The 25,337-nt window shown below is 58.0% G+C and overlaps 6 non-coding genes and 1 pseudogene across 6 annotated transcripts; all 7 read right to left on the reverse strand.

Moving 5' to 3' along the window:
• Positions 1-2,190: 2,190 nt before the first annotated feature.
• LOC140205595 (U2 spliceosomal RNA) lies at positions 2,191-2,389 on the reverse strand. Its single transcript, XR_011887884.1, has one exon. It is a non-coding gene; the product is annotated as a U2 spliceosomal RNA (small nuclear RNA).
• A 5,059-nt stretch (positions 2,390-7,448) lies between these two features.
• LOC140205615 (U2 spliceosomal RNA) lies at positions 7,449-7,580 on the reverse strand (annotated as a pseudogene).
• A 3,059-nt stretch (positions 7,581-10,639) lies between these two features.
• Positions 10,640-10,830, reverse strand: LOC140205647 (U2 spliceosomal RNA). The gene has a single exon (XR_011887915.1). It is a non-coding gene; the product is annotated as a U2 spliceosomal RNA (small nuclear RNA).
• Positions 10,831-13,893: 3,063 nt separating this feature from the next.
• LOC140205650 (U2 spliceosomal RNA) lies at positions 13,894-14,084 on the reverse strand. Its single transcript, XR_011887918.1, has one exon. It is a non-coding gene; the product is annotated as a U2 spliceosomal RNA (small nuclear RNA).
• A 3,063-nt stretch (positions 14,085-17,147) lies between these two features.
• On the reverse strand, positions 17,148-17,338 carry LOC140205651 (U2 spliceosomal RNA). The gene has a single exon (XR_011887919.1). It is a non-coding gene; the product is annotated as a U2 spliceosomal RNA (small nuclear RNA).
• Positions 17,339-20,401: 3,063 nt separating this feature from the next.
• LOC140205653 (U2 spliceosomal RNA) lies at positions 20,402-20,592 on the reverse strand. The gene has a single exon (XR_011887920.1). It is a non-coding gene; the product is annotated as a U2 spliceosomal RNA (small nuclear RNA).
• A 3,059-nt stretch (positions 20,593-23,651) lies between these two features.
• LOC140205654 (U2 spliceosomal RNA) lies at positions 23,652-23,842 on the reverse strand. The gene has a single exon (XR_011887921.1). It is a non-coding gene; the product is annotated as a U2 spliceosomal RNA (small nuclear RNA).
• Between the last annotated feature and the right edge of the window lie 1,495 nt (positions 23,843-25,337).

Genomic DNA, 25,337 nt, shown 5'->3' on the forward strand with positions numbered 1-25,337 from the left:
TCCCCTGCTCCCCCACCACCTTTTTTTACCAGGGTGGATGGGGGTGGGTGGGTGTGTGTGTGTGTCTGTCTGTCTCTCTGTGTCTGTCTCTGTCTCTCTCACCCACCGACACAAACACACATGGAATGCTGAGGGATCTGGCAGGGTCGGTCTGTCTCTCTCTCTCACTCACTCAATCTCACACACACACAGAGTCACAGACACACGTGCACACGGGGGTGTGTGGGGGTGGGTGTGTGTGTGTGTTTGTGTGTGTGTGTGTGTCTGTCTCTCTGTGTCTGTCTCTGTCTCTGTCTCTCTCACCCACCGACACAAACACACATGGAATGCTGAGGGATCTGGCAGGGTCTGTCTCTCTCTCTCACTCAATCTCACACACACACAGAGTCACAGACACACGTGCACACGGGGGTGTGTGGAGGTGGGTGGGTGTGTGTGTGTGTGTGTGTGTGTGTCTGTCTGTCTCTCTGTCTCTGTCTCTGTCTCTCTCACCCACCGACACAAACACACATGGAATGCTGAGGGATCTGGCAGGGTCTGTCTCTCTCTCTCTCACTCACTCACTCACTCACTCACTCACTCACTCAATCTCTCTCTCTCACACACACACACACACACAGAGTCACAGACACACGTGCACACGGAGTGCTGAGGGATCTGCCAAGCTGTACAGAGGGCAGTAAAGGGAGAAGGGCCGAGGCCCTTCATTATGCCTCTGTGCTGACGCCTGAGCAGACTGACTGGTTTTGCAGCGGGGTGGGTGCACGGATGTAGAAACAGGAGGGAGGGCACGGCAGGAGGGAAATGTGTCGCGGGCTGACGGCGGCCCTGTGCCCCACTGCTCTGCAGGTGCGTTTTTGGCCGGCATGGCTCAGTGGTGGAGTGGGTGGGCGCGTGTGCGCGCCGTGGAAGGAAAGGGGTACTGATTATGCCTTGGTTGTGAAACAGGAAACGGATCGGCGAAATGCCTGCCGGAGGGAGGCACAGTGCCGTGCGTGAAGCAGGGGCACGTGGACGGATGTGGCAATTGTGGAGACGTGCGCCAAAGCTGGACGCCGAGTAGGTAGGTGTAAGCATGAGACGTTTGAGTGATCTTGGGGTTTGGGACGTGATTCTGAGCGAGGCTAGAGATGCACTGCACTGCCGATGTATATTGGGGAGGTCTGAGTGGGTGGAGTGGGGGGTTGTGCCTCTGCCTTACCTTGAACGGTGGGCGGGGCTTTGGGCCTGGGGCAGGCAGACGCATCAGAGGAGGCCAGGAGGCCAGGCCAGGCCAGGGCAGGGCAGGTAGGCAGAGTTTTGCTGATGCTATGGCTAGGTGGTGATGCTTGTAGCTGGTCTGTCTGTCTGGGCAGGAGAGCAGCAGTCTTGGCAGTCTGGTGCAGGCGGGGAGGATGCAGGGTGCAGGAGCACCGGGCCCTGTTGTGCCGGCGGCGGCGGCGCCCCGTTGCTCTGTAGCCGGGCTCCATCGGATGCCTCCCTCCCTTCCTTCCTTCCTCCCTCCCGTCCGCGTGCCCTGGCTGCTGGCACACTTGAACGAGCCTGCCTGTCCGACAGGCTGGCTGGCTGCTGGTGAAATTGCAGCAGAGCCAGTGACTCGATATCGTTCGTTCCTTCCTTCCTTCCTTCGTTCCTTCCTTCCTTCCTTCCTTCGCCCGCCCGTCCATCCGTCCGTCCGTCCGTCGCGTCCTCCGTTGGCTTCAAGGAGCAGCTGAGAAGCCTGAGCCTGAGAAGTGGAGCGAGTGTGGCGGGACAGAAAAGGTCTTTCGGCCTGCTCCACTTCACTCTGCTTCTGTGCTTGGTGCAGGCAGCAGCCGAGTGAGCAGGCATCAGAATGAGTGCGCCGGTTGAGCAGTTTGCTTCAGGAATGAATGCCAAGGGGCATCTCTCATGAAGTTGCTGCCTTGCCTGCAGCACCTGATCTGGTTGCAGCCCGGATGTGCACTTGATCTTAGCCAAACGGCCCAGATATGATGCCCGTGCTGTTGTTGAGTTGTCTGCACATTGCGTGAGTGAGTGAGTGAGTGAGCTGTATCGACAGACAGACACAGACACAGGAGAGGTGTAGAGCAAGCAGCTCTCCTCTCTCTCCATGTGCGTGCATGCTTGTCTGTGCTGCTGTGCCGCCGCCGCCGCCTGATGGAGCTTTCGTCGTTTTTCTTTTCTTTGCTACTTTGAAATTCCCCAGAAGGGGAGTGCACCGTTCCCAGAGGCACTGCAATACCGGGTCGATGCGTGGAGTGGACGGAGCAAGCCCCTATTCCATCTCCCTGTTCCAAAAATCAATTTAATATATGGTCCCCAGATAAGGGACGTATCAGATATTAAACTGATAAGAACAGATTTTTTTTTTTTTTTTTCCCAATATACTTTATTCAAAAATAAATATATACAATAAACCATTCAATAACTTTTCATCCTTTACATACGTTTCCATTATACTCAGTAAAATACCCGTGTTTATAGCCACCCACGTGGCACTCCAGTAGTTCAGCTTAGCATCTCATTGTTGAGGGGTATACTCCTCGCCCACCGACCCCTCCCCCTCCCACGGGTGGAGAAACCTATACTGTGGTCCTTCCCCACCGGGCCCTTGCGGTGGCTGCACCAAGTTTCAGTGCGTCCCTCAGCACGTACTCCTGCAGCCGAGAGTGTGCCAGTCGGCAGCATTCTCCCACGGACATCTCCATGTGCTGGTAGATGATCAAGTTTCGGGCTGACCAAAGAGCGTCTTTCACCGAGTTGATGATCTGCCAGCAGCACCGGATGTTGGTCTCCGTGTGCGTCCCCGGGAACAGCCCGTAGATCAGAGAGTCCTCTGTCACGCAGCTGCTGGGGATGAAACGTGACACTAGCCCGTCCATCCTCCTCCACACCCTCTTTGCGAACTGGCAGTGTGCAAAGAGGTGGGTCACAGACTCCTCCTCACTGCAGTCCTCCCGTGGGCAGTGGGGTGCGGAGACGACGTTCCGGGCGTACAGGAGGGCTCTGACTGGGAGGGCCCCTCTCACTGCCAGCCAGGCGAGGTCTTGGTGCCTGTTGGTGAGATCTGGCGATGAGGCATTTTGCCAGATGAACTGGACAGTCTGCTCAGGGAACCACCCCACTGTGTCCATCACGTCCTTCTCCTGCAGTGCCTGCAGGACACTTCGTGCCGACCACTGCCTGATGGCCTTGTGGTCAAAGGCGTTCTCCTGGAAGAACTTTGCTACGTGGGATAGGTATGCCGGCAACGACCAGCTGACTGGGGCGTTGCGCGGGAGTGGGGCCAGACCCATCCTTCGCAGCCAGGGCGACAGGTAGAACCTGGGCACATAGTGGTACTTGGTGCCCACATACCTGGGCTCTACACACAACCTGATGCAGCCACATACGAAGCTGGCCATCAGGGTGAGGGCGACATTGGGGACGTTCTTGCCCCCGTTGTCCAGGGACTTGTGCATGGCGGTCCGTCTCACCCGCTCCATCTTGGATCCCCAGACGAATCTGAAGACAGCCCGGGTGATTTCCGAGCTGTAGGAGCGGGGGACGGGCCAGACCTGCGCCAAGTACAGCAGCCCTGAGAGCACCTCACACCTGATGACCAGGTTCTTGCCCGTTATCGACAGGGAGCGCCCTCCCCACAGTCCCAGTTTCTGTTTCACCTTGGCAGTCCGCTCCTGCCAGTTCTTGTTGCACGCCTCCGCCCCTCCGAACCAGATCCCCAACACCTTCACGTGGTCAGACCTGATGGTGAAGGGGACGCTGGATCGGTCGGGCCAGTTGCCAAAGAGCATGGCTTCGCTCTTCGTGCGGTTGACCCTGGCCCCCGACGCTAGCTCGAACTGTTCGCAGGTGCCAATCAACCTGCGAACTGACCTCGGATCAGAGCAGAAGACGGTGACGTCGTCCATGTACAGGGAGGTTTTCACTTGGGTCCCTCCACTGCCTGGCAGCGTCACCCCTCTTATGCCCTCATCCCTCCTGATGGCTTCCACAAAGGGTTCTATGCAGCAGACAAACAAGACAGGGGAGAGGGGGCAGCCCTGCCTGACTCCAGACCTGATGGGGAAGCTGTCTGTTTCCCACCCGTTGACCTGGACTGCACTACGGATGTCTGTGTAGAGCAGTCTGATCCAATTCCGGATTCCCTCCCCAAATCCCATTTTGGAGAGCACGTCCGCCATGTACGTGTGCGATATCCTGTCGAAGGCTTTCTCCTGGTCCAAGCTGACCAGGCAGGCGTCCACCCCCCTGTCCTGCACGTAGGCGATGGTGTCCCTCAGCAGCGCGAGGCTGTCTGAGATCTTCCTGCCCGGTACAGCACAGGTTTGGTCCGGGTGGATCACCTGTCCCAGAGCAGACTTGACCCTGTTGGCGATAGCCTTGGACAGGATCTTGTAGTCCACATTCAGGAGAGAGATGGGTCTCCAATTCCTAATGTCCTCCCTTTCCCCCTTCTGCTTGTAGATGAGGGTGATGATGCCCTTCCTCATGGACTCAGACATACTGCCGGCCAGAAGCATAGCGTTGTACACTTCCAGCAGGTCTGGGCCCATCCAGTTCCACAGAGCCGAGTACAACTCGGCCGGTAAGCCGTCGCTTCCGGGAGTCTTACCCGACCCGAAGGAACGGATGGAGCCTGTCAGCTCGTCCAGGGTCAGTGGCTGATCCAGACTCTCCCGCTTGCCGTCGTCTAAGACCTGCGTGATAGACGACAGGAAGTTGCGGGAGGCTGTGGATTCTGTGGCCTTTTCCTCGTACAGACCGGCATAGAAGGACTTGCAGATCCTCAGTATGTCGGTCTGCGAGGACGCGACTGAGCCGTCCTCTTCCTTAAGGTTGTGGATCACAGAGCTCCCCCTGTGCACCTTTTGGAAGAAGAAGCGTGAGCACGTCTCGTCCTGCTCCACGGTTTGGACCCTTGATCGGAAGATGATCTTGGAGGATTCAGCGGCGAGGTGCTGGGCTTGCCGGCCCTTCACCTCTCGCAGTTCCTCCCTGACATCCACCCCCTTCGACTGCAGAAGGAGAAGTTGCTGCAACTCTGTCTGGAGTTTACGCAGTTCCCTCTGCTCCTGCCTTGCCTTCTGAATACCCTTGCGGATGAAGAACCTCTTAATGTTCTCCTTGGTGGCTTCCCACCAGTGAACCGGGGAATCAAAGAAGGCTTTCAAGGTTCTCCAACCTGTGTACTCCCTCTCTAGTTCCTCGATGTTCTCTGGGGTCAGCAGCTTTACGTTCAGCTTCCACGTCCCCCTGCCTGCCTTCTGGTCCTCCCGTAGGTGACAGGTGGCTCTCAGAAGGCAGTGGTCAGAGAAGAACACCGGCGTGACGTCAGTGGACCTGACCGTGAGGGACTCAGACAGGAAGAGGAAGTCGATCCGGGAGCGGGCTGAGCCGTCCGATCGTGTCCAGGTGGCTTGCGGCTGTGCTCCACCTGTGGGGGTGCCAAAGGCGTCGCGCAGCTTGGCTGTCTTCACCATTTCCCTCAGGAGTCTAGAGGTACTGTCTAGCCTGCCGTCGGCACTGCCGGGTCCTCCAGCCGCATCAATGGTGCAATTGAAGTCTCCGGCCAGAACGACCGGCTGGGTCGTCACCAGCAGCTGTGGGAGCTGCTCGAAGACGGCCAGCCGCTCGCTCCGCACGGGGGAGGCGTACATGTTGATCAGCCGGAGCGGAGTGCCCCGGTATTTGACGTCTGCTACCAGGAGGCGCCCCGCAACCACCTCTTTCACTTGGGTGATTGAGAAGTTGCCTCCCCGCAGCAGAATCCCCAGGCCAGAAGCGCGACAATCGTTGCCCCCCGACCACACCGACAAACCTTTTTTCCACCACCGTGACCACCTCCGGTAGTTACGGAGATGTGGTAGTCCACACTCCTGGAGGAAGGTCACATCGGCCTTTACAGTGTCCAGGTACTGGAGCGTGCTGACGCATCGCCCAGTACTCTTCAAACTTCGCACATTCAAGCACGCCAATTTAAGGTCTGCCATCGTTAAGTCTTTTATTTTGGCTGCTCTCCGTCCTCACTCTTGCCATCCTGAGCCTTCATCCCCACCGCCTTTGTGAAGTTTTCCACCTCCTGTGGGCTCAGGTACTGCTGGTAGTACTCCTCCGTGTGTGGCCGTTCTGGTTCTGGGTCTGGGCCCGGGGGGTTGCTGACTTCCTGGGCTGCTTCCCCTTCCGGCTGCTGGGTACCAGCCGTGGCTCTGCTCCCGGGTTCCCGGAGCTCTGTGCGTCTGCTGCTCTCCGCCTCCTGTACTTGGGGGGTGGCCAGCAGACTTTCTCCCCTCTCTCTCCTCCTCTCCACCTGTTCTGCCAGCCGCTTCTTCCGCCGGGGCTGCTGGCCTCCCCCAACTCCTTCCTCCTCTGAAGAGGACAGGGTACCAGGGGCTGCGTGGTTCCCTGCCCTTTTCTGGCGTTGCTCCGCCTTCTGTCGCTTGGCCGCCGCCTTTTGGGTCTTTTTTCGTTTCACGACCTTCCATTCGGTTTCCGCCTCAGCTCTCCCCTCCTCCATGGACTCCTGCTCGTCGTTTGCCTGGTCCTGGAGGGTCTGCAGTGGGGTGGCAGGTCTTGGGGTGCTTGCACCTTCCTCCCTGGTCTCGTCATCCGTCCTGTCGGGTGCCTCATCTGCAGCGCTGGCGGGTACGTCCGCATCAGCCTGGGCCCTTTCAGGGCCAGCACCTCCCCTGGTCGCCTGTGCGTAGGTGCCCCCACGCTTCGGGCAGGCTCTGTACAGGTGGCCGGCCTGTCCGCAGAGGTTGCAGGCCTTGGCCTGCGTGCAGTCTTTGGTCAGGTGGCCTTCCATTTTACAGTTCTTGCACATCACCACCCTGCACTGGGCTGCGATGTGCCCTTCCTTGCCGCAGTTTCGGCACACCCTGGGTTGTCCCGCGTACACCATGTACCCTCGGTTCCCTCCGATGGCGAAGACGGAGGGGGGGTGGATGATGCCGCCGTTGGAATCCAACCTCAGCTTCACCTTCACCTGCCGTTTGCTGGTCCAGATTCCCAGCCCGTCCTTCACGTCTGCTGGTGTTCCTACGCTCTCCACATACCGAGCGAGGAACGTAAGGACATCTACCACTGGCACGTGCGGGTTGAACATGTGCACCGTGATTGTCCTTTCCTGTTGCGTAGCCGTTGCAAAGAGGGGCTGTGCTTTCAGCAGCGACAGCGGCGCCTCTGTCCCCTTCAGCTGAAGCTGCTGGTACAGCTTCTGCCACCCTGCAGCCTGCCGGAAAGTGACATCGAAGAAGCCTGCGAAGTCCTGGACGCAGTAGATGTCATCGGGCGTAAATCCGCAGCAATCCAGCAAGACCTTCCGGATGAAGGTCTCTCGGGTGAAGCCGGTGCCCCCGTTCCGGTCTCGCACTGTCAGCCTGACAGTGTTCTTGATACCCTGGCCTCGAGCTGATGTACTGCTCGCTGCTGCCATCTTCTAACTCACTGCTGTCGTCGCTGGTATGGGGTGTTAGATTGGAGGCCAATCAGCATTAGGATCCACCCCTGCGTCAGCGCGAACTCTCCTCCTCCGCCTTCTGGTCTGATAAGAACAGATACTACACTTGATCTTAGCCAAAAGGCCGAGAAGCGATGCAGGCGGCCTCTTGAGTCGGCTACATCCTGCCTAGCCTCTGGTGTTTAGATTGAAGCAGGAGGCCTGGCAAAGACCTTGCTGCCCTGGCCCGCTGGCAGCTCTCCCCTAGGTTGTCTGGGATCGGTGGGTGTGCTGGACAGCTGTTGCCTACCTGGTCCGTCCTGAGTGCAACTTGTCAGAGGCTATGTAAAGCTGCCAGTGATCCACCAATCATCTGGGAGTGGGGCCGTACCTACGGGCGCCTACGTCACTGGCACACTGCCTACGTCAAGGCTGCCGGCTTCCTCGGCTGGCTCCCAGGTCGGTCTCAGAGGCTGGCTCAACTTGCACTGCTCTCCTGGTCGTGGGAGGCTGGTCACGCTGTCCTGTCTGCACAAAAGTCTGCAGGGGGAGTGGGAGCAGGCCGCTCGGCCCTTCAAGGGCGTCCCTGCACTCGGCAAAGAGAGCGCGCCTCTCGGCTTTGCGTGCCCCAGCTGGCTGGCGCATCCAGCTGAACGGTCTCCTTCGGAGGCTCTGCCCTCTCCGGGAGGGAGCGAGCGGATGGGACTGCACCGGGCGACAAAGGCAGAGGCCACGTGCGCCGCTCAAGACCGGTTACGAGGTTTGTGGACGTGGCCAAAGTCCGCGGGCAGAAAAGCCTCCTGGCAAGCTTGGGAATAGGAAGATGTCAGCTACAGGTGTGCCTGAGGAGAAACAATGGGTGTGCTCTCCAAGCCGAAGGCTGAAGTGCAGCCATTCACACCTCTGTGCCTTTATTTTGATGTGTGTGGAATTACAATTGTTGAGTGGCTTGAGTTTGTTTCATCTCACAGAAGCTGTAGACTTTGCGTCTGCACAGGCTATCATTGGACACAGTGGTGTCTTCTCCCCTGCTCCCCCACCACCTTTTTTTACCAGGGTGGATGGGGGTGGGTGGGTGTGTGTGTGTGTCTGTCTGTCTCTCTGTGTCTGTCTCTGTCTCTCTCACCCACCGACACAAACACACATGGAATGCTGAGGGATCTGGCAGGGTCGGTCTGTCTCTCTCTCTCACTCACTCAATCTCACACACACACAGAGTCACAGACACACGTGCACACGGGGGTGTGTGGGGGTGGGTGTGTGTGTGTGTTTGTGTGTGTGTGTGTGTCTGTCTCTCTGTGTCTGTCTCTGTCTCTGTCTCTCTCACCCACCGACACAAACACACATGGAATGCTGAGGGATCTGGCAGGGTCTGTCTCTCTCTCTCACTCAATCTCACACACACACAGAGTCACAGACACACGTGCACACGGGGGTGTGTGGAGGTGGGTGGGTGTGTGTGTGTGTGTGTGTGTGTGTCTGTCTGTCTCTCTGTCTCTGTCTCTGTCTCTCTCACCCACCGACACAAACACACATGGAATGCTGAGGGATCTGGCAGGGTCTGTCTCTCTCTCTCTCACTCACTCACTCACTCACTCACTCACTCACTCAATCTCTCTCTCTCACACACACACACACACACACAGAGTCACAGACACACGTGCACACGGAGTGCTGAGGGATCTGCCAAGCTGTACAGAGGGCAGTAAAGGGAGAAGGGCCGAGGCCCTTCATTATGCCTCTGTGCTGACGCCTGAGCAGACTGACTGGTTTTGCAGCGGGGTGGGTGCACGGATGTAGAAACAGGAGGGAGGGCACGGCAGGAGGGAAATGTGTCGCGGGCTGACGGCGGCCCTGTGCCCCACTGCTCTGCAGGTGCGTTTTTGGCCGGCATGGCTCAGTGGTGGAGTGGGTGGGCGCGTGTGCGCGCCGTGGAAGGAAAGGGGTACTGATTATGCCTTGGTTGTGAAACAGGAAACGGATCGGCGAAATGCCTGCCGGAGGGAGGCACAGTGCCGTGCGTGAAGCAGGGGCACGTGGACGGATGTGGCAATTGTGGAGACGTGCGCCAAAGCTGGACGCCGAGTAGGTAGGTGTAAGCATGAGACGTTTGAGTGATCTTGGGGTTTGGGACGTGATTCTGAGCGAGGCTAGAGATGCACTGCACTGCCGATGTATATTGGGGAGGTCTGAGTGGGTGGAGTGGGGGGTTGTGCCTCTGCCTTACCTTGAACGGTGGGCGGGGCTTTGGGCCTGGGGCAGGCAGACGCATCAGAGGAGGCCAGGAGGCCAGGCCAGGCCAGGGCAGGGCAGGTAGGCAGAGTTTTGCTGATGCTATGGCTAGGTGGTGATGCTTGTAGCTGGTCTGTCTGTCTGGGCAGGAGAGCAGCAGTCTTGGCAGTCTGGTGCAGGCGGGGAGGATGCAGGGTGCAGGAGCACCGGGCCCTGTTGTGCCGGCGGCGGCGGCGCCCCGTTGCTCTGTAGCCGGGCTCCATCGGATGCCTCCCTCCCTTCCTTCCTTCCTCCCTCCCGTCCGCGTGCCCTGGCTGCTGGCACACTTGAACGAGCCTGCCTGTCCGACAGGCTGGCTGGCTGCTGGTGAAATTGCAGCAGAGCCAGTGACTCGATATCGTTCGTTCCTTCCTTCCTTCCTTCCTTCCTTCCTTCCTTCCTTCCTTCGCCCGCCCGTCCATCCGTCCGTCCGTCCGTCGCGTCCTCCGTTGGCTTCAAGGAGCAGCTGAGAAGCCTGAGCCTGAGAAGTGGAGCGAGTGTGGCGGGACAGAAAAGGTCTTTCGGCCTGCTCCACTTCACTCTGCTTCTGTGCTTGGTGCAGGCAGCAGCCGAGTGAGCAGGCATCAGAATGAGTGCGCCGGTTGAGCAGTTTGCTTCAGGAATGAATGCCAAGGGGCATCTCTCATGAAGTTGCTGCCTTGCCTGCAGCACCTGATCTGGTTGCAGCCCGGATGTGCACTTGATCTTAGCCAAACGGCCCAGATATGATGCCCGTGCTGTTGTTGAGTTGTCTGCACATTGCGTGAGTGAGTGAGTGAGTGAGCTGTATCGACAGACAGACACAGACACAGGAGAGGTGTAGAGCAAGCAGCTCTCCTCTCTCTCCATGTGCGTGCATGCTTGTCTGTGCTGCTGTGCCGCCGCCGCCGCCTGATGGAGCTTTCGTCGTTTTTCTTTTCTTTGCTACTTTGAAATTCCCCAGAAGGGGAGTGCACCGTTCCCAGAGGCACTGCAATACCGGGTCGATGCGTGGAGTGGACGGAGCAAGCCCCTATTCCATCTCCCTGTTCCAAAAATCAATTTAATATATGGTCCCCAGATAAGGGACGTATCAGATATTAAACTGATAAGAACAGATACTACACTTGATCTTAGCCAAAAGGCCGAGAAGCGATGCAGGCGGCCTCTTGAGTCGGCTACATCCTGCCTAGCCTCTGGTGTTTAGATTGAAGCAGGAGGCCTGGCAAAGACCTTGCTGCCCTGGCCCGCTGGCAGCTCTCCCCTAGGTTGTCTGGGATCGGTGGGTGTGCTGGACAGCTGTTGCCTACCTGGTCCGTCCTGAGTGCAACTTGTCAGAGGCTATGTAAAGCTGCCAGTGATCCACCAATCATCTGGGAGTGGGGCCGTACCTACGGGCGCCTACGTCACTGGCACACTGCCTACGTCAAGGCTGCCGGCTTCCTCGGCTGGCTCCCAGGTCGGTCTCAGAGGCTGGCTCAACTTGCACTGCTCTCCTGGTCGTGGGAGGCTGGTCACGCTGTCCTGTCTGCACAAAAGTCTGCAGGGGGAGTGGGAGCAGGCCGCTCGGCCCTTCAAGGGCGTCCCTGCACTCGGCAAAGAGAGCGCGCCTCTCGGCTTTGCGTGCCCCAGCTGGCTGGCGCATCCAGCTGAACGGTCTCCTTCGGAGGCTCTGCCCTCTCCGGGAGGGAGCGAGCGGATGGGACTGCACCGGGCGACAAAGGCAGAGGCCACGTGCGCCGCTCAAGACCGGTTACGAGGTTTGTGGACGTGGCCAAAGTCCGCGGGCAGAAAAGCCTCCTGGCAAGCTTGGGAATAGGAAGATGTCAGCTACAGGTGTGCCTGAGGAGAAACAATGGGTGTGCTCTCCAAGCCGAAGGCTGAAGTGCAGCCATTCACACCTCTGTGCCTTTATTTTGATGTGTGTGGAATTACAATTGTTGAGTGGCTTGAGTTTGTTTCATCTCACAGAAGCTGTAGACTTTGCGTCTGCACAGGCTATCATTGGACACAGTGGTGTCTTCTCCCCTGCTCCCCCACCACCTTTTTTTACCAGGGTGGATGGGGGTGGGTGGGTGTGTGTGTGTGTCTGTCTGTCTCTCTGTGTCTGTCTCTGTCTCTCTCACCCACCGACACAAACACACATGGAATGCTGAGGGATCTGGCAGGGTCGGTCTGTCTCTCTCTCTCACTCACTCAATCTCACACACACACAGAGTCACAGACACACGTGCACACGGGGGTGTGTGGGGGTGGGTGTGTGTGTGTGTTTGTGTGTGTGTGTGTGTCTGTCTCTCTGTGTCTGTCTCTGTCTCTGTCTCTCTCACCCACCGACACAAACACACATGGAATGCTGAGGGATCTGGCAGGGTCTGTCTCTCTCTCTCACTCAATCTCACACACACACAGAGTCACAGACACACGTGCACACGGGGGTGTGTGGAGGTGGGTGGGTGTGTGTGTGTGTGTGTGTGTGTGTCTGTCTGTCTCTCTGTCTCTGTCTCTGTCTCTCTCACCCACCGACACAAACACACATGGAATGCTGAGGGATCTGGCAGGGTCTGTCTCTCTCTCTCTCACTCACTCACTCACTCACTCACTCACTCACTCACTCAATCTCTCTCTCTCACACACACACACACACACACAGAGTCACAGACACACGTGCACACGGAGTGCTGAGGGATCTGCCAAGCTGTACAGAGGGCAGTAAAGGGAGAAGGGCCGAGGCCCTTCATTATGCCTCTGTGCTGACGCCTGAGCAGACTGACTGGTTTTGCAGCGGGGTGGGTGCACGGATGTAGAAACAGGAGGGAGGGCACGGCAGGAGGGAAATGTGTCGCGGGCTGACGGCGGCCCTGTGCCCCACTGCTCTGCAGGTGCGTTTTTGGCCGGCATGGCTCAGTGGTGGAGTGGGTGGGCGCGTGTGCGCGCCGTGGAAGGAAAGGGGTACTGATTATGCCTTGGTTGTGAAACAGGAAACGGATCGGCGAAATGCCTGCCGGAGGGAGGCACAGTGCCGTGCGTGAAGCAGGGGCACGTGGACGGATGTGGCAATTGTGGAGACGTGCGCCAAAGCTGGACGCCGAGTAGGTAGGTGTAAGCATGAGACGTTTGAGTGATCTTGGGGTTTGGGACGTGATTCTGAGCGAGGCTAGAGATGCACTGCACTGCCGATGTATATTGGGGAGGTCTGAGTGGGTGGAGTGGGGGGTTGTGCCTCTGCCTTACCTTGAACGGTGGGCGGGGCTTTGGGCCTGGGGCAGGCAGACGCATCAGAGGAGGCCAGGAGGCCAGGCCAGGCCAGGGCAGGGCAGGTAGGCAGAGTTTTGCTGATGCTATGGCTAGGTGGTGATGCTTGTAGCTGGTCTGTCTGTCTGGGCAGGAGAGCAGCAGTCTTGGCAGTCTGGTGCAGGCGGGGAGGATGCAGGGTGCAGGAGCACCGGGCCCTGTTGTGCCGGCGGCGGCGGCGCCCCGTTGCTCTGTAGCCGGGCTCCATCGGATGCCTCCCTCCCTTCCTTCCTTCCTCCCTCCCGTCCGCGTGCCCTGGCTGCTGGCACACTTGAACGAGCCTGCCTGTCCGACAGGCTGGCTGGCTGCTGGTGAAATTGCAGCAGAGCCAGTGACTCGATATCGTTCGTTCCTTCCTTCCTTCCTTCCTTCCTTCCTTCCTTCCTTCCTTCGCCCGCCCGTCCATCCGTCCGTCCGTCCGTCGCGTCCTCCGTTGGCTTCAAGGAGCAGCTGAGAAGCCTGAGCCTGAGAAGTGGAGCGAGTGTGGCGGGACAGAAAAGGTCTTTCGGCCTGCTCCACTTCACTCTGCTTCTGTGCTTGGTGCAGGCAGCAGCCGAGTGAGCAGGCATCAGAATGAGTGCGCCGGTTGAGCAGTTTGCTTCAGGAATGAATGCCAAGGGGCATCTCTCATGAAGTTGCTGCCTTGCCTGCAGCACCTGATCTGGTTGCAGCCCGGATGTGCACTTGATCTTAGCCAAACGGCCCAGATATGATGCCCGTGCTGTTGTTGAGTTGTCTGCACATTGCGTGAGTGAGTGAGTGAGTGAGCTGTATCGACAGACAGACACAGACACAGGAGAGGTGTAGAGCAAGCAGCTCTCCTCTCTCTCCATGTGCGTGCATGCTTGTCTGTGCTGCTGTGCCGCCGCCGCCGCCTGATGGAGCTTTCGTCGTTTTTCTTTTCTTTGCTACTTTGAAATTCCCCAGAAGGGGAGTGCACCGTTCCCAGAGGCACTGCAATACCGGGTCGATGCGTGGAGTGGACGGAGCAAGCCCCTATTCCATCTCCCTGTTCCAAAAATCAATTTAATATATGGTCCCCAGATAAGGGACGTATCAGATATTAAACTGATAAGAACAGATACTACACTTGATCTTAGCCAAAAGGCCGAGAAGCGATGCAGGCGGCCTCTTGAGTCGGCTACATCCTGCCTAGCCTCTGGTGTTTAGATTGAAGCAGGAGGCCTGGCAAAGACCTTGCTGCCCTGGCCCGCTGGCAGCTCTCCCCTAGGTTGTCTGGGATCGGTGGGTGTGCTGGACAGCTGTTGCCTACCTGGTCCGTCCTGAGTGCAACTTGTCAGAGGCTATGTAAAGCTGCCAGTGATCCACCAATCATCTGGGAGTGGGGCCGTACCTACGGGCGCCTACGTCACTGGCACACTGCCTACGTCAAGGCTGCCGGCTTCCTCGGCTGGCTCCCAGGTCGGTCTCAGAGGCTGGCTCAACTTGCACTGCTCTCCTGGTCGTGGGAGGCTGGTCACGCTGTCCTGTCTGCACAAAAGTCTGCAGGGGGAGTGGGAGCAGGCCGCTCGGCCCTTCAAGGGCGTCCCTGCACTCGGCAAAGAGAGCGCGCCTCTCGGCTTTGCGTGCCCCAGCTGGCTGGCGCATCCAGCTGAACGGTCTCCTTCGGAGGCTCTGCCCTCTCCGGGAGGGAGCGAGCGGATGGGACTGCACCGGGCGACAAAGGCAGAGGCCACGTGCGCCGCTCAAGACCGGTTACGAGGTTTGTGGACGTGGCCAAAGTCCGCGGGCAGAAAAGCCTCCTGGCAAGCTTGGGAATAGGAAGATGTCAGCTACAGGTGTGCCTGAGGAGAAACAATGGGTGTGCTCTCCAAGCCGAAGGCTGAAGTGCAGCCATTCACACCTCTGTGCCTTTATTTTGATGTGTGTGGAATTACAATTGTTGAGTGGCTTGAGTTTGTTTCATCTCACAGAAGCTGTAGACTTTGCGTCTGCACAGGCTATCATTGGACACAGTGGTGTCTTCTCCCCTGCTCCCCCACCACCTTTTTTTACCAGGGTGGATGGGGGTGGGTGGGTGTGTGTGTGTGTCTGTCTGTCTCTCTGTGTCTGTCTCTGTCTCTCTCACCCACCGACACAAACACACATGGAATGCTGAGGGATCTGGCAGGGTCGGTCTGTCTCTCTCTCTCACTCACTCAATCTCACACACACACAGAGTCACAGACACACGTGCACACGGGGGTGTGTGGGGGTGGGTGTGTGTGTGTGTTTGTGTGTGTGTGTGTGTCTGTCTCTCTGTGTCTGTCTCTGTCTCTGTCTCTCTCACCCACCGACACAAACACACATGGAATGCTGAGGGATCTGGCAGGGTCTGTCTCTCTCTCTCACTCAATCTCACACACACACAGAGTCACAGACACACGTGCACACGGGGGTGTGTGGAGGTGGGTGGGTGTGTGTGTGTGTGTGTGTGTGTGTCTGTCTGTCTCTCTGTCTCTGTCTCTGTCTCTCTCACCCACCGACACAAACACACATGGAATGCTGAGGGATCTGGCAGGGTCTGTCTCTCTCTCTCTCACTCACTCACTCACTCACTCACTCACTCACTCACTCAATCTCTCTCTCTCACACACACACACACACACACAGAGTCACAGACACACGTGCACACGGAGTGCTGAGGGATCTGCCAAGCTGTACAGAGGGCAGTAAAGGGAGAAGGGCCGAGGCCCTTCATTATGCCTCTGTGCTGACGCCTGAGCAGACTGACTGGTTTTGCAGCGGGGTGGGTGCACGGATGTAGAAACAGGAGGGAGGGCACGGCAGGAGGGAAATGTGTCGCGGGCTGACGGCGGCCCTGTGCCCCACTGCTCTGCAGGTGCGTTTTTGGCCGGCATGGCTCAGTGGTGGAGTGGGTGGGCGCGTGTGCGCGCCGTGGAAGGAAAGGGGTACTGATTATGCCTTGGTTGTGAAACAGGAAACGGATCGGCGAAATGCCTGCCGGAGGGAGGCACAGTGCCGTGCGTGAAGCAGGGGCACGTGGACGGATGTGGCAATTGTGGAGACGTGCGCCAAAGCTGGACGCCGAGTAGGTAGGTGTAAGCATGAGACGTTTGAGTGATCTTGGGGTTTGGGACGTGATTCTGAGCGAGGCTAGAGATGCACTGCACTGCCGATGTATATTGGGGAGGTCTGAGTGGGTGGAGTGGGGGGTTGTGCCTCTGCCTTACCTTGAACGGTGGGCGGGGCTTTGGGCCTGGGGCAGGCAGACGCATCAGAGGAGGCCAGGAGGCCAGGCCAGGCCAGGGCAGGGCAGGTAGGCAGAGTTTTGCTGATGCTATGGCTAGGTGGTGATGCTTGTAGCTGGTCTGTCTGTCTGGGCAGGAGAGCAGCAGTCTTGGCAGTCTGGTGCAGGCGGGGAGGATGCAGGGTGCAGGAGCACCGGGCCCTGTTGTGCCGGCGGCGGCGGCGCCCCGTTGCTCTGTAGCCGGGCTCCATCGGATGCCTCCCTCCCTTCCTTCCTTCCTCCCTCCCGTCCGCGTGCCCTGGCTGCTGGCACACTTGAACGAGCCTGCCTGTCCGACAGGCTGGCTGGCTGCTGGTGAAATTGCAGCAGAGCCAGTGACTCGATATCGTTCGTTCCTTCCTTCCTTCCTTCCTTCCTTCCTTCCTTCCTTCCTTCGCCCGCCCGTCCATCCGTCCGTCCGTCCGTCGCGTCCTCCGTTGGCTTCAAGGAGCAGCTGAGAAGCCTGAGCCTGAGAAGTGGAGCGAGTGTGGCGGGACAGAAAAGGTCTTTCGGCCTGCTCCACTTCACTCTGCTTCTGTGCTTGGTGCAGGCAGCAGCCGAGTGAGCAGGCATCAGAATGAGTGCGCCGGTTGAGCAGTTTGCTTCAGGAATGAATGCCAAGGGGCATCTCTCATGAAGTTGCTGCCTTGCCTGCAGCACCTGATCTGGTTGCAGCCCGGATGTGCACTTGATCTTAGCCAAACGGCCCAGATATGATGCCCGTGCTGTTGTTGAGTTGTCTGCACATTGCGTGAGTGAGTGAGTGAGTGAGCTGTATCGACAGACAGACACAGACACAGGAGAGGTGTAGAGCAAGCAGCTCTCCTCTCTCTCCATGTGCGTGCATGCTTGTCTGTGCTGCTGTGCCGCCGCCGCCGCCTGATGGAGCTTTCGTCGTTTTTCTTTTCTTTGCTACTTTGAAATTCCCCAGAAGGGGAGTGCACCGTTCCCAGAGGCACTGCAATACCGGGTCGATGCGTGGAGTGGACGGAGCAAGCCCCTATTCCATCTCCCTGTTCCAAAAATCAATTTAATATATGGTCCCCAGATAAGGGACGTATCAGATATTAAACTGATAAGAACAGATACTACACTTGATCTTAGCCAAAAGGCCGAGAAGCGATGCAGGCGGCCTCTTGAGTCGGCTACATCCTGCCTAGCCTCTGGTGTTTAGATTGAAGCAGGAGGCCTGGCAAAGACCTTGCTGCCCTGGCCCGCTGGCAGCTCTCCCCTAGGTTGTCTGGGATCGGTGGGTGTGCTGGACAGCTGTTGCCTACCTGGTCCGTCCTGAGTGCAACTTGTCAGAGGCTATGTAAAGCTGCCAGTGATCCACCAATCATCTGGGAGTGGGGCCGTACCTACGGGCGCCTACGTCACTGGCACACTGCCTACGTCAAGGCTGCCGGCTTCCTCGGCTGGCTCCCAGGTCGGTCTCAGAGGCTGGCTCAACTTGCACTGCTCTCCTGGTCGTGGGAGGCTGGTCACGCTGTCCTGTCTGCACAAAAGTCTGCAGGGGGAGTGGGAGCAGGCCGCTCGGCCCTTCAAGGGCGTCCCTGCACTCGGCAAAGAGAGCGCGCCTCTCGGCTTTGCGTGCCCCAGCTGGCTGGCGCATCCAGCTGAACGGTCTCCTTCGGAGGCTCTGCCCTCTCCGGGAGGGAGCGAGCGGATGGGACTGCACCGGGCGACAAAGGCAGAGGCCACGTGCGCCGCTCAAGACCGGTTACGAGGTTTGTGGACGTGGCCAAAGTCCGCGGGCAGAAAAGCCTCCTGGCAAGCTTGGGAATAGGAAGATGTCAGCTACAGGTGTGCCTGAGGAGAAACAATGGGTGTGCTCTCCAAGCCGAAGGCTGAAGTGCAGCCATTCACACCTCTGTGCCTTTATTTTGATGTGTGTGGAATTACAATTGTTGAGTGGCTTGAGTTTGTTTCATCTCACAGAAGCTGTAGACTTTGCGTCTGCACAGGCTATCATTGGACACAGTGGTGTCTTCTCCCCTGCTCCCCCACCACCTTTTTTTACCAGGGTGGATGGGGGTGGGTGGGTGTGTGTGTGTGTCTGTCTGTCTCTCTGTGTCTGTCTCTGTCTCTCTCACCCACCGACACAAACACACATGGAATGCTGAGGGATCTGGCAGGGTCGGTCTGTCTCTCTCTCTCACTCACTCAATCTCACACACACACAGAGTCACAGACACACGTGCACACGGGGGTGTGTGGGGGTGGGTGTGTGTGTGTGTTTGTGTGTGTGTGTGTGTCTGTCTCTCTGTGTCTGTCTCTGTCTCTGTCTCTCTCACCCACCGACACAAACACACATGGAATGCTGAGGGATCTGGCAGGGTCTGTCTCTCTCTCTCACTCAATCTCACACACACACAGAGTCACAGACACACGTGCACACGGGGGTGTGTGGAGGTGGGTGGGGGTGTGTGTGTGTGTGTGTGTGTGTCTGTCTGTCTCTCTGTCTCTGTCTCTGTCTCTCTCACCCACCGACACAAACACACATGGAATGCTGAGGGATCTGGCAGGGTCTGTCTCTCTCTCTCTCACTCACTCACTCACTCACTCACTCACTCACTCACTCAATCTCTCTCTCTCACACACACACACACACACACAGAGTCACAGACACACGTGCACACGGAGTGCTGAGGGATCTGCCAAGCTGTACAGAGGGCAGTAAAGGGAGAAGGGCCGAGGCCCTTCATTATGCCTCTGTGCTGACGCCTGAGCAGACTGACTGGTTTTGCAGCGGGGTGGGTGCACGGATGTAGAAACAGGAGGGAGGGCACGGCAGGAGGGAAATGTGTCGCGGGCTGACGGCGGCCCTGTGCCCCACTGCTCTGCAGGTGCGTTTTTGGCCGGCATGGCTCAGTGGTGGAGTGGGTGGGCGCGTGTGCGCGCCGTGGAAGGAAAGGGGTACTGATTATGCCTTGGTTGTGAAACAGGAAACGGATCGGCGAAATGCCTGCCGGAGGGAGGCACAGTGCCGTGCGTGAAGCAGGGGCACGTGGACGGATGTGGCAATTGTGGAGACGTGCGCCAAAGCTGGACGCCGAGTAGGTAGGTGTAAGCATGAGACGTTTGAGTGATCTTGGGGTTTGGGACGTGATTCTGAGCGAGGCTAGAGATGCACTGCACTGCCGATGTATATTGGGGAGGTCTGAGTGGGTGGAGTGGGGGGTTGTGCCTCTGCCTTACCTTGAACGGTGGGCGGGGCTTTGGGCCTGGGGCAGGCAGACGCATCAGAGGAGGCCAGGAGGCCAGGCCAGGCCAGGGCAGGGCAGGTAGGCAGAGTTTTGCTGATGCTATGGCTAGGTGGTGATGCTTGTAGCTGGTCTGTCTGTCTGGGCAGGAGAGCAGCAGTCTTGGCAGTCTGGTGCAGGCGGGGAGGATGCAGGGTGCAGGAGCACCGGGCCCTGTTGTGCCGGCGGCGGCGGCGCCCCGTTGCTCTGTAGCCGGGCTCCATCGGATGCCTCCCTCCCTTCCTTCCTTCCTCCCTCCCGTCCGCGTGCCCTGGCTGCTGGCACACTTGAACGAGCCTGCCTGTCCGACAGGCTGGCTGGCTGCTGGTGAAATTGCAGCAGAGCCAGTGACTCGATATCGTTCGTTCCTTCCTTCCTTCCTTCCTTCCTTCCTTCCTTCCTTCCTTCGCCCGCCCGTCCATCCGTCCGTCCGTCCGTCGCGTCCTCCGTTGGCTTCAAGGAGCAGCTGAGAAGCCTGAGCCTGAGAAGTGGAGCGAGTGTGGCGGGACAGAAAAGGTCTTTCGGCCTGCTCCACTTCACTCTGCTTCTGTGCTTGGTGCAGGCAGCAGCCGAGTGAGCAGGCATCAGAATGAGTGCGCCGGTTGAGCAGTTTGCTTCAGGAATGAATGCCAAGGGGCATCTCTCATGAAGTTGCTGCCTTGCCTGCAGCACCTGATCTGGTTGCAGCCCGGATGTGCACTTGATCTTAGCCAAACGGCCCAGATATGATGCCCGTGCTGTTGTTGAGTTGTCTGCACATTGCGTGAGTGAGTGAGTGAGTGAGCTGTATCGACAGACAGACACAGACACAGGAGAGGTGTAGAGCAAGCAGCTCTCCTCTCTCTCCATGTGCGTGCATGCTTGTCTGTGCTGCTGTGCCGCCGCCGCCGCCTGATGGAGCTTTCGTCGTTTTTCTTTTCTTTGCTACTTTGAAATTCCCCAGAAGGGGAGTGCACCGTTCCCAGAGGCACTGCAATACCGGGTCGATGCGTGGAGTGGACGGAGCAAGCCCCTATTCCATCTCCCTGTTCCAAAAATCAATTTAATATATGGTCCCCAGATAAGGGACGTATCAGATATTAAACTGATAAGAACAGATACTACACTTGATCTTAGCCAAAAGGCCGAGAAGCGATGCAGGCGGCCTCTTGAGTCGGCTACATCCTGCCTAGCCTCTGGTGTTTAGATTGAAGCAGGAGGCCTGGCAAAGACCTTGCTGCCCTGGCCCGCTGGCAGCTCTCCCCTAGGTTGTCTGGGATCGGTGGGTGTGCTGGACAGCTGTTGCCTACCTGGTCCGTCCTGAGTGCAACTTGTCAGAGGCTATGTAAAGCTGCCAGTGATCCACCAATCATCTGGGAGTGGGGCCGTACCTACGGGCGCCTACGTCACTGGCACACTGCCTACGTCAAGGCTGCCGGCTTCCTCGGCTGGCTCCCAGGTCGGTCTCAGAGGCTGGCTCAACTTGCACTGCTCTCCTGGTCGTGGGAGGCTGGTCACGCTGTCCTGTCTGCACAAAAGTCTGCAGGGGGAGTGGGAGCAGGCCGCTCGGCCCTTCAAGGGCGTCCCTGCACTCGGCAAAGAGAGCGCGCCTCTCGGCTTTGCGTGCCCCAGCTGGCTGGCGCATCCAGCTGAACGGTCTCCTTCGGAGGCTCTGCCCTCTCCGGGAGGGAGCGAGCGGATGGGACTGCACCGGGCGACAAAGGCAGAGGCCACGTGCGCCGCTCAAGACCGGTTACGAGGTTTGTGGACGTGGCCAAAGTCCGCGGGCAGAAAAGCCTCCTGGCAAGCTTGGGAATAGGAAGATGTCAGCTACAGGTGTGCCTGAGGAGAAACAATGGGTGTGCTCTCCAAGCCGAAGGCTGAAGTGCAGCCATTCACACCTCTGTGCCTTTATTTTGATGTGTGTGGAATTACAATTGTTGAGTGGCTTGAGTTTGTTTCATCTCACAGAAGCTGTAGACTTTGCGTCTGCACAGGCTATCATTGGACACAGTGGTGTCTTCTCCCCTGCTCCCCCACCACCTTTTTTTACCAGGGTGGATGGGGGTGGGTGGGTGTGTGTGTGTGTCTGTCTGTCTCTCTGTGTCTGTCTCTGTCTCTCTCACCCACCGACACAAACACACATGGAATGCTGAGGGATCTGGCAGGGTCGGTCTGTCTCTCTCTCTCACTCACTCAATCTCACACACACACAGAGTCACAGACACACGTGCACACGGGGGTGTGTGGGGGTGGGTGTGTGTGTGTGTTTGTGTGTGTGTGTGTGTCTGTCTCTCTGTGTCTGTCTCTGTCTCTGTCTCTCTCACCCACCGACACAAACACACATGGAATGCTGAGGGATCTGGCAGGGTCTGTCTCTCTCTCTCACTCAATCTCACACACACACAGAGTCACAGACACACGTGCACACGGGGGTGTGTGGAGGTGGGTGGGGGTGTGTGTGTGTGTGTGTGTGTGTCTGTCTGTCTCTCTGTCTCTGTCTCTGTCTCTCTCACCCACCGACACAAACACACATGGAATGCTGAGGGATCTGGCAGGGTCTGTCTCTCTCTCTCTCACTCACTCACTCACTCACTCACTCACTCACTCAATCTCTCTCTCTCACACACACACACACACACACAGAGTCACAGACACACGTGCACACGGAGTGCTGAGGGATCTGCCAAGCTGTACAGAGGGCAGTAAAGGGAGAAGGGCCGAGGCCCTTCATTATGCCTCTGTGCTGACGCCTGAGCAGACTGACTGGTTTTGCAGCGGGGTGGGTGCACGGATGTAGAAACAGGAGGGAGGGCACGGCAGGAGGGAAATGTGTCGCGGGCTGACGGCGGCCCTGTGCCCCACTGCTCTGCAGGTGCGTTTTTGGCCGGCATGGCTCAGTGGTGGAGTGGGTGGGCGCGTGTGCGCGCCGTGGAAGGAAAGGGGTACTGATTATGCCTTGGTTGTGAAACAGGAAACGGATCGGCGAAATGCCTGCCGGAGGGAGGCACAGTGCCGTGCGTGAAGCAGGGGCACGTGGACGGATGTGGCAATTGTGGAGACGTGCGCCAAAGCTGGACGCCGAGTAGGTAGGTGTAAGCATGAGACGTTTGAGTGATCTTGGGGTTTGGGACGTGATTCTGAGCGAGGCTAGAGATGCACTGCACTGCCGATGTATATTGGGGAGGTCTGAGTGGGTGGAGTGGGGGGTTGTGCCTCTGCCTTACCTTGAACGGTGGGCGGGGCTTTGGGCCTGGGGCAGGCAGACGCATCAGAGGAGGCCAGGAGGCCAGGCCAGGCCAGGGCAGGGCAGGTAGGCAGAGTTTTGCTGATGCTATGGCTAGGTGGTGATGCTTGTAGCTGGTCTGTCTGTCTGGGCAGGAGAGCAGCAGTCTTGGCAGTCTGGTGCAGGCGGGGAGGATGCAGGGTGCAGGAGCACCGGGCCCTGTTGTGCCGGCGGCGGCGGCGCCCCGTTGCTCTGTAGCCGGGCTCCATCGGATGCCTCCCTCCCTTCCTTCCTTCCTCCCTCCCGTCCGCGTGCCCTGGCTGCTGGCACACTTGAACGAGCCTGCCTGTCCGACAGGCTGGCTGGCTGCTGGTGAAATTGCAGCAGAGCCAGTGACTCGATATCGTTCGTTCCTTCCTTCCTTCCTTCCTTCCTTCCTTCCTTCCTTCCTTCGCCCGCCCGTCCATCCGTCCGTCCGTCCGTCGCGTCCTCCGTTGGCTTCAAGGAGCAGCTGAGAAGCCTGAGCCTGAGAAGTGGAGCGAGTGTGGCGGGACAGAAAAGGTCTTTCGGCCTGCTCCACTTCACTCTGCTTCTGTGCTTGGTGCAGGCAGCAGCCGAGTGAGCAGGCATCAGAATGAGTGCGCCGGTTGAGCAGTTTGCTTCAGGAATGAATGCCAAGGGGCATCTCTCATGAAGTTGCTGCCTTGCCTGCAGCACCTGATCTGGTTGCAGCCCGGATGTGCACTTGATCTTAGCCAAACGGCCCAGATATGATGCCCGTGCTGTTGTTGAGTTGTCTGCACATTGCGTGAGTGAGTGAGTGAGTGAGCTGTATCGACAGACAGACACAGACACAGGAGAGGTGTAGAGCAAGCAGCTCTCCTCTCTCTCCATGTGCGTGCATGCTTGTCTGTGCTGCTGTGCCGCCGCCGCCGCCTGATGGAGCTTTCGTCGTTTTTCTTTTCTTTGCTACTTTGAAATTCCCCAGAAGGGGAGTGCACCGTTCCCAGAGGCACTGCAATACCGGGTCGATGCGTGGAGTGGACGGAGCAAGCCCCTATTCCATCTCCCTGTTCCAAAAATCAATTTAATATATGGTCCCCAGATAAGGGACGTATCAGATATTAAACTGATAAGAACAGATACTACACTTGATCTTAGCCAAAAGGCCGAGAAGCGATGCAGGCGGCCTCTTGAGTCGGCTACATCCTGCCTAGCCTCTGGTGTTTAGATTGAAGCAGGAGGCCTGGCAAAGACCTTGCTGCCCTGGCCCGCTGGCAGCTCTCCCCTAGGTTGTCTGGGATCGGTGGGTGTGCTGGACAGCTGTTGCCTACCTGGTCCGTCCTGAGTGCAACTTGTCAGAGGCTATGTAAAGCTGCCAGTGATCCACCAATCATCTGGGAGTGGGGCCGTACCTACGGGCGCCTACGTCACTGGCACACTGCCTACGTCAAGGCTGCCGGCTTCCTCGGCTGGCTCCCAGGTCGGTCTCAGAGGCTGGCTCAACTTGCACTGCTCTCCTGGTCGTGGGAGGCTGGTCACGCTGTCCTGTCTGCACAAAAGTCTGCAGGGGGAGTGGGAGCAGGCCGCTCGGCCCTTCAAGGGCGTCCCTGCACTCGGCAAAGAGAGCGCGCCTCTCGGCTTTGCGTGCCCCAGCTGGCTGGCGCATCCAGCTGAACGGTCTCCTTCGGAGGCTCTGCCCTCTCCGGGAGGGAGCGAGCGGATGGGACTGCACCGGGCGACAAAGGCAGAGGCCACGTGCGCCGCTCAAGACCGGTTACGAGGTTTGTGGACGTGGCCAAAGTCCGCGGGCAGAAAAGCCTCCTGGCAAGCTTGGGAATAGGAAGATGTCAGCTACAGGTGTGCCTGAGGAGAAACAATGGGTGTGCTCTCCAAGCCGAAGGCTGAAGTGCAGCCATTCACACCTCTGTGCCTTTATTTTGATGTGTGTGGAATTACAATTGTTGAGTGGCTTGAGTTTGTTTCATCTCACAGAAGCTGTAGACTTTGCGTCTGCACAGGCTATCATTGGACACAGTGGTGTCTTCTCCCCTGCTCCCCCACCACCTTTTTTTACCAGGGTGGATGGGGGTGGGTGGGTGTGTGTGTGTGTCTGTCTGTCTCTCTGTGTCTGTCTCTGTCTCTCTCACCCACCGACACAAACACACATGGAATGCTGAGGGATCTGGCAGGGTCGGTCTGTCTCTCTCTCTCACTCACTCAATCTCACACACACACAGAGTCACAGACACACGTGCACACGGGGGTGTGTGGGGGTGGGTGTGTGTGTGTGTTTGTGTGTGTGTGTGTGTCTGTCTCTCTGTGTCTGTCTCTGTCTCTGTCTCTCTCACCCACCGACACAAACACACATGGAATGCTGAGGGATCTGGCAGGGTCTGTCTCTCTCTCTCACTCAATCTCACACACACACAGAGTCACAGACACACGTGCACACGGGGGTGTGTGGAGGTGGGTGGGTGTGTGTGTGTGTGTGTGTGTGTGTCTGTCTGTCTCTCTGTCTCTGTCTCTGTCTCTCTCACCCACCGACACAAACACACATGGAATGCTGAGGGATCTGGCAGGGTCTGTCTCTCTCTCTCTCACTCACTCACTCACTCACTCACTCACTCACTCACTCACTCACTCACTCACTCAATCTCTCTCTCTCACACACAC

The sequence above is a fragment of the Mobula birostris genome, chromosome 11, assembly GCF_030028105.1.
Source record: "Mobula birostris isolate sMobBir1 chromosome 11, sMobBir1.hap1, whole genome shotgun sequence".
NCBI classification, from domain to species: Eukaryota; Metazoa; Chordata; class Chondrichthyes; order Myliobatiformes; family Myliobatidae; genus Mobula; species Mobula birostris.